The sequence below is a fragment of the Rattus rattus genome, chromosome 4 (genome assembly GCF_011064425.1).
Source record: "Rattus rattus isolate New Zealand chromosome 4, Rrattus_CSIRO_v1, whole genome shotgun sequence".
Classification (NCBI taxonomy): Eukaryota; Metazoa; Chordata; class Mammalia; order Rodentia; family Muridae; genus Rattus; species Rattus rattus.
The window spans coordinates 18559462-18568007 of NC_046157.1; positions in this window are offsets into that span (position 1 = coordinate 18559462).

Genomic DNA, 8546 nt, shown 5'->3' on the forward strand with positions numbered 1-8546 from the left:
GTAGGGGGCAGACTCCCAGCTGGTGAGCACCTGGGTAGGGGGCAGACTCCCAGCTGGTGAGCACCTGGGTAGGGGGCAGACTCCCAGCTGGTGAGCACCTGTGTAGGGCCAGGAGCTTCCAGCCCTACAGAATGAAGTGCTCTGTTTCTAGGAAGAATTCCAACATCCAGAAAAGAGTCCTCTGAGTTCCAAAAATGCTTGCTGACTCATGAGTTTGGCCCAAATAGAGCGGAGTGAAAGTGGTTTTGTTTTGTTCTTTTTTTTTTTTTTTTTAACTGTGAAAGACACAAGGAGAGCCCCCCAAACAAGGGTGCTGTTACACTGGGTCTACAGTTTGTGGGTGGGGGAGGAGCTTACAATAGAAAGGCCTCTGCCCACCATTGGGAGGAATGGAGTGTAGGTGCTCTCCTACTTGGGGTTACATCCAGAAGGAGCTCAGAGAGGACACCAGCAACCCATGAGAAAGAAAGACAGGACGAGCCCATGTCTGGACATGCAGAGTCTATGCTTTTACTCAGAGTCTGTCCCCACCCCTAGAACGAATAATTCTTGTGCATAGAAGTGTCACAGTCCTGAATTGGGGTTCCACGATGAGGGAAGTGGGCAGAAAGGAAAAGTTACACTGCCTAGAAGATGCTTGTATGGGGAAGATCCAGGCCAGGTAGAACTTGTCTACCGTGGGGCATTCAGGAACAGGGCTAAGAAAAGGGTCTTTCTGGAGCCTGCCTGAGCACTGTATAAACTCCAAGGGTTTTTGATTTTGTTGTTGTTTGTTTGATTTTTTTCTTTCTGCTTCATGTGTTCCCACCATGGGCCAGGTTTTATGCAAGGTATCTGGCCTTACAGCACCTGTGTTAGCCAATGATGAGCATCCAGGGAACAGGCATGGGAATGTAGCTTCGATGGCAGAGTGCTTGCCTAGCAGGTACAGAGCCCTGAGTTTTATCCTCAGGACCGCATAAACAGGGTGCAGTGGTACACTCTTGTAATCCCAGCCCTCAGAAGGTTGAGGCAGGAGGATCAGGAGTTCAAGGCCTTCCTGGAGAACATGGCACCCTGTCTTAAAAAGGGAAATATTGGCTGGTTTGTGGTTGGCAAGAGGCATATCGGTATGTGGCTTGGGCCCTCAGAAGTGAAAGGGTGTGGTCTAGGTGGGGTTTTTGACAAGCACAGCCAGGCCGAGGCACCCATGTGAGGGTTGCTGCCTCATTCTCAGAGTGAGGCCATAACCCCCACGTAGTAGAAATGTGAACCTGTGTGGGCTGGGGACAGAGTTGAGTGTCTGAGGTGCTGAATGATCGATCTTCCTAACCGGGGAGGCTATTTCTAGAAGCATCCAAGTCATGTGGAACCAGAACTACTATATGATCGGTGCAGTCAAGCTGCCTGGTGGTATTTGAGGTCAAAGACTCAGAGCTGACTATTAGACTATTATGGTCTAAAAGAGGAAGTCGTAAAAGTTGGCCCATAGTAGAACGTAGCATTGTTGGGAAAAGACTGTAGTTAAAGTCTTTCAGAGATGCTGTGTCTATTCAACTATGAAATTCCAGGGTGGGCACATTAGCTTTTGGATGCCCGCTTACGCCACTTTGCCCAGTAGTGAAGTGTATGGGTGTCTATAACAATGGGACTTTGTCTAAAGCAATGAAGCTATGCAGCCAAGTTGCCCTTGGTTTAGTGTTTCACAACACACTCAAAAGCAGGGGCTTTACCCTTATTTCTAAATTTATATCGATTTTTCTTTTGAGACCAAAGCACTTCTTTGGGAGGAAGAAGAATACGAAGTTTTGTATTTTGACATTTTATTTAAAACAGTCCATAAGAGCAAATAGTTGTTTATCTACCTGAAAGCTGTTTTTCTTCCTCTGCTTCTTTGGGAGGGGAGAGCCTCGCACATACCAGACAAGTGCCGTCCTGTGGCGCTGCACACCCCGGCCCTCTCATTTCTTCTTGACAGTATCATCCTAAGGTTCTCCCCAGCACGTCTGGATACGAAAATGATTCTGTAGTTTGTCTTTGGGAATGTGTGTTCTTTTTTTCTTTCCTTTTCTTTTTCTTTTTTTTTTTCTCAAATCCCCAAAGGGGAAAAACAATAGGAGCATTGAAGTTAAAATAATAACTTTAAAAGGAACATTAAAGTATTAAATGCCAACCAATTCATTGTACTTCAGTGTCTCCATGAGGTCACAACCCTTTAGGTCTGATGGAAGCTTTAACCTGCACAATAGCCCGTGAAACCCAAGGGGGACTGTTTAGGTCCTGGCCTGCCTCTGTCACGTGGGCATCTTCAAAGAAAACATTTCCAGTGAGGCCGCCTGGTAGATAATGCTATAATTTTAAATGATGGTCTCAATGTCCTTGACCTGACTTGTTGAGGACAGGGTGAAAATCGGGGCGGGATGGAGCCACTTTGTCAGGGGAAACTGAACCCACTCGCTTAACTTTGGGCATTACCTAGGCCTGCTCTACAGAGAGAAGGATAGTTCACCACGAGTTGCTGTGAGTTTTGGTGACGTATGTGTGTTGCTGGTGTTACAGGTCAATGGAGATGAGGCTGCAGTACAAACTCCGTTCCGTTTGTCCTGGATTTTGTTCTGTATACCTTTAATGCTGACACCTGCAGGTTGACTGTGTGAGACCCATCATGAGAATGTTATTTAAAGTTGTATTATAATGTCACCTCCACTAATTATTCAGTACTGTAGCAGCGATGTATTTGTAAGAATTTGGTTATTTTTATACTTATATCCACTCTAAGTCTGGCGTTCTAGTCAGCAAAAAAAAAAAAAAAAAAAAAAAAAAAAAAGATGCAATAAAATTAGTAAGGTTCCCATTGGTTTTCTCTTAAAACAAGCAAATGAGTGTGTAAGTAGTTTTTTGTGGTTTTGTTTTGTTTTGTTTTTTTACCAGTGCACCATTTAAATAGTGAACGGTGGACTCTGGCAAATGGAGGCAATGAGTCCCCTCTCTGTCCTCAGTGCCCCAAAGCAAAGAAACACACTGTTGAAGATGAATGGGTGGGTGGGTGGATGGATGGGTGGGCAGATAGATGGGTGGGTGGCTGGCTGGCTGGATGTTGAATGGATGGATGGGCAGATGGATGGGTGGGTGAATGGATGGGTGGATGGATGAATGGGCAGGTGGGTGGATGAATGGGTGGGAGGGTGGATGAATGGGTGGGAGGGTGGATGGGTGAATGGATGGGCAGATGGGTGGGTGGGTGGATGGATGGGCAGATGGATGGGTGGGTGGGTGGATGGATGGGCAGATGGATGGGTGTGCAGGTAGGTGAATGGATGGGCGGGAGGGTGGATGGGTAGATGAATGGACCTACCTAAGTGATAAAGACCTAACTCAGCTATAACACCCATCCTCTCTCAAGGAGAGCTAAGTCAGGCACTAACTACTGCCTATGCCCACTCCATGCCAACCCCTCTTGCCTTGGAGATGAGATAGTAAGTAAGCATGTCTGAGAATCTATGGGACTTTAAAACCAGTCCAACAACCTCTTACATATGGTGGCCAAGAACGTGGCTGTATAGCTAGAGAAGCAATGTTCACCAATTTATAAATTGCTTCCTTAGAAGCCTTTCATATACTTTATGGGGAAAGAAGCCTTCGTACGAGTGGAAGCCAATAACCACAGCTTAAGGCATGAGAGCATCTTGTCAATACACTCAATCAGGCTTTAACTCATCAAACAGCTCTGGATGGCCAGTACCTCTCTCCCTCATACCCTCCCTCCACCAACCATCTGCAACTGAGATCTCCCCCCCACCCTCTGGTTGTTTGAGACAGAATTTCACTGTGTATCCCTGGCTGTCCTGGAACTCACTCTAAGACCAGGCTGGCCTTGACCTTGACGATCCATCTCCTGCCTCCTGAATGCTGGGATTAAAGGCTTGTGCCGTCACTGCCCAGCCCTTCTCCCCTTTTTAATGCTAAATAATATTCATTATATACCTCTATACCAATTTGTTTAGCCATTGGTCAGTGGACTCGTAGGTTATTTCTACATCTTGGCTTCTGAGTCTAGTGCTACATTTTGATAACCATTTCAAAGCCAACATGGAAGCCCTAGGGTTCTTCAGGTGAGCCTGCACCTTCGGCCCACTTGGGCCTCCACCCTGGCTGAGCCTCTGCCCCAGGTCTGGTTTGCTGAGAAGGAAAATTCTTCAGGCATCCTAAGACTCTTAACTTGAAGACTTCTGTACTTGCAGTCACCTATTTTCCATTCTCTTGGGGAGCAAAGGCCAGATGTGTAGTGTAGTGATCGTCCCCGGACAGAGTCCTCCTGTCTTGGTACCTAATTAATGGCTATAGCACCTTGCAGCTCTGATAACGGCATTGTGACGTCATGCAGCTCTTGGCATAGGAAACAGAAACTTCAGATTAGAAAGATGGAGCAATAGTGAGTATCGGTGCTGACTTTTAGACTTCATATAATCATTCCACACTGGCATTTGGTATAGGGCTTTCTTCTATACTTCTCTGCTTTTTCTTCCCAAATTACCATGACAGGCCCGAGTATAACCCACGGTCTGAACCTGTCCCTCAACATAAAGGGACCGGTTAGCTCAGACTTACAACTGGGGACGGACAGAACAGTCTTGTCAGATACTCCATGCTAAGTAAGGGCTTGCCCCACAGCTAGTAAGCAATTACTAAAGCAAATATGGGTTAGTGGGGGGCATGAATCATGAAAAATACATTACAATCAAAAGCCCTGGGCATGGTCACTAGAGGTTGAAGCAGAGGGATGGCAGCAAGTTTCTTAAATGGCTAGCCTGAACAAATTGAGGTGCCTAGCAAGGCTTTGTCTCAGACATGTCTAACCTGTGGTCCATGGCGCACGTACACCCTAGGACAGCTATGAAGGCAGCCCAACACATTTGTAGATGAAGCATTGTAGTCCAGTGGGGCGTAAGGTGTGGGACGTGGCATAACTATGCAACTGAGTATCACTGAACAATTAAAAGGAACAGACTGCTATAATAGGGAAAGATGCGGGGGCTGGAGAGATGGCTCAGTGGTTAAGAGCGCTGACTGCTCTTCCAGAGGTCCTGAGTTCAAATCCCAGCAACCACGTGGTGGCTCCCAACCATCTGTAATGGGATCCGATGCCCTCTTCTGGTATCGGAAGACAGTGACACTGTCTGGAGGCAGTGCACTCACGTAAATAAAAGTCAGACTGATTTTTGAAAGAGAAAAAAGGGAGAAATGTAACCACAAGGCTGAATTCAAAAGTTTGTGCTAAGTGAAAAAAGAAAGCTGGATGGGCCGGAGACTTGTCTTAGCAGTCAAGGACACTCACTACTCTCAGACCCCGGATCTATTTTTAACACCCACCTGGCAGCTCACAACTTCCTGTCACTTCAGTTCTAAGGGATTTGTTGCCCTCTTCGGACCTATTTGGGCTCATGCATGCATGTGGAACAAAGACACACAGACACAAAACTGCACAAATATATTTTTATGCCGAACGTAAAAGTCTACACACCGAGTCCATTCGTGGTGCACTCTGGAAAGGAACAAACATAGAAAGTAAAAGAATGATTGACAGAAGGTTGAAAGGAGCCGATTTCCAGTCACCAAATCTCTCCAGTACTCACTTCCGGTCACGTGGTAGCCTGCTCCTCCCCAGCCCTTGACCGGGCCTGCTTTGGCTAAAGACATGAGTTAAGGTGAAATGTGTCACTTCTGGGAAGACACTTTAAGAATCACTCCGTGGGGCTAGGTGGGGAGGCAGAGAAGGTGGCTCTCATGGGTTCAAGGTCAGGCTGAGCTCCGTTGCAAGTATCATGTGACCACTTAAGAAACAGGAACCCCTGGGTTCGGTCCCCGGCTCCGAAAAAAAGAAAAAAAAAAAAAAAGAAACAGGATCGCTCAATGTCAGAAGCACATTGCAAAGCTAGTGAGGTCTCAACAAAAACTTCCAAGAACAACCACAAAATAATTCAAGTAAAAAAGGCAGCCTGATTCAAATAAAAAAGCCAGCCTGGTAGCTTAAGCTTGTAAACCTCTCTACTCAGGAGTCCGAGGCAGGAGGACCACAGGTTCAAGGCTAGTCTGGGACATGCAGTGAATTCAAGGCTAACTCAGAAATTTCAAAAGTCAGGGGTTGGGGATTTAGCTCAGTGGTAGAGCGCTTGCCTAGGAAGCACAAGGCCCTGGGTTTGGTCCCCAGCTCCGGAAAAAAAGAAAAGAAAGAAAGAAAAAAAAAAAAAGAAATTTCAAAAGTCAAAAAGAGCTAGAGATATTAGCGGCTGTGTGCCTAATGTATACAACTCCCTGGGTTCAAACCCCAGCCTCAGCCCCACAAAAGCAAACCAGAAACAAGCACTTTGTGGTTAGTGTTTGCTCCTAAGAGGGAAGTTTGGGTGCTTTTGAGTAAAAACAACCTCAGTTTGAAACTCACCTATATTGTTCAGTAGCACTGGGGCCTTAATGAATTGCTTCGCTAAGCTAGCCTTTTGCTTCCCTGTGTGTTAATCTTACCAGGAGAAAATAAGACCACGATGGAAATTTTTTAGCCAAATTTGAATCAAGCTTTATTAAATCCTGGCCACACTGATGGACACTGGCCGGGTCTGTATCCTGGATTCCCAGAGATTGGCCTCAAGTTTATATTAGTCAGGTGCTTATAAAGGCAAAACCCACAAGGCGTTGAGCTTCCCACCTTTGTCCAATGAGGGGCAAGCATGCATCCTGACGTACTTCCTGCCTACATACCTCCCACCTGCGCGTGACCAAGCACAGCCTGTGCAGTTGGGGCAACCAACCTTGTTTACAGAAGTGAGAACATGCAGCTTGTATCTTCCATGAGCAACAGCGCCCAGCATCCCAGAAAGTTCTCTGTTCTTGGCCAAGTGGGGCTTACGGGTTAGAAGCATTTCTATTTCGCAGATCTCTTAAACACAGTCATTTATACTGAAAACATGACTTTAGCCCTCACACCCGATGTATCACAGAAGAAGCGAAACAGCCTAATTCAGAGCTAAATCAAAGGATTAAATTAAGACGTCCTGAAGTGGCAGGAGGATCTTTGTGAGTTCGAGCCCAACCTGGTCTTCATAGAGAAACACTGTCTCCAAAAATAACAAACAGAAAAATAAAACATTTTTAAAGTGGATCTAAAGACAGAATGCATTTGACAAGGCTCTGGATCTGGGAATGAAGCAAACATTGGATAAGTGTGTGTAAGGCTTCGTGGCAGATGTACTTGAAGCAGCTGTCTTATAATAGAAAAATCTAGAATGTTGATTCTTCTGGTGTTCCCTCCTAGGTCACAGCTGAGCAAACCCCACAGTAATGTGCCGTTCCTCTGGTACAGTGACCATCCTCAATAAAGCAGGAGTTGTACGGGATGATACATCATCACTATTTAATGATCTACGTGGGACTCAGTCTTACTTTAGCTTGCTGATAAGGAACCAGGAAACAAAGTCCTTGCTGTCTCTCCATATGCTCTCTCCCAGGGCTGGGTATCTTGTTCCTCACACTGTGATTGGCTGGTTCATTTCTTGTCCTTGCCAATTCCTTTCTAAATCCCTCAGGACCTGGTGTGGTCTTTGTAATCCCTGTAACACACCACCACTGCCACCGCTGCTGCCATTGCCACCACAGCCACCACCATCCCACACATGCCCTTCCCACACACCCCATGTGAGCAGCTCCCACCTCTGCCGCCATAGTATCGGAGAAGCCAGCTAGCCCAGAATTGGCAATCCTGCTGAGAGGGGGGACGGGGGACTACATGGGTAGAAGTTACGGTGAGATAGAGGGCAAACATAAAATTGATGAGGGGCTCTTTATTGTTGTTCCCAAAGCAAAATTTGTGCTCCATTTCAATGTTGTCTTGTTGTAACGAGATAACCTCTTTTTTTTTGGTTATAGAAGTGCCTGTATTTTTAGGAAGTGGCTCTGTCCCTGGGTTTTACGTGAGAAAGAGAACCAGCTCTTACAAAGTGTCATCTGACCCCTGCTTTTGAGCCACCAGCACGTGTACTTCTTCACAAGTAAAAACAAACAAATGTAATCAAAGGAAACACACGTCCCATATGTAGATGCCACACAAGGGTTTGCTAGCTGATGACATGGTGATGTGTCACACCATGGGCGAAACCGTTGCGATTGCTCTCAGCTTCTGTATACTGCCAGTCTTTTTTAAATCACATTCCTGACACCCTCCTAAGCTAATGGAGCGAGTGCAGCGTCACGTCAGAAAGAGGAGAGCACACTAGCAGCATAGCTCAGGCAGGGGTTTGCCTAGGTTCAATCTCCGATACCGAGAAAATAAATATAAAATGAAAAAGCTTCATCAATTATTTCTGGCACGATAAAGCTCTGTCCATATCTGTAGGGTGACCTGGCAGCTCCTTTGGACAGTGTGACAACAGAGAAAGAAGGCCAACGTTTTGACCCAAATGTTGCCACACCCCTTTGTCCTCAAGAGCAAAGGCAAGTGCCTTGTGGTGGCTTATAGTAGCATTCGAGATGCCCCCGGATGAACACACACAGTGGGCCTCTGCTTGCTTGCTAATATA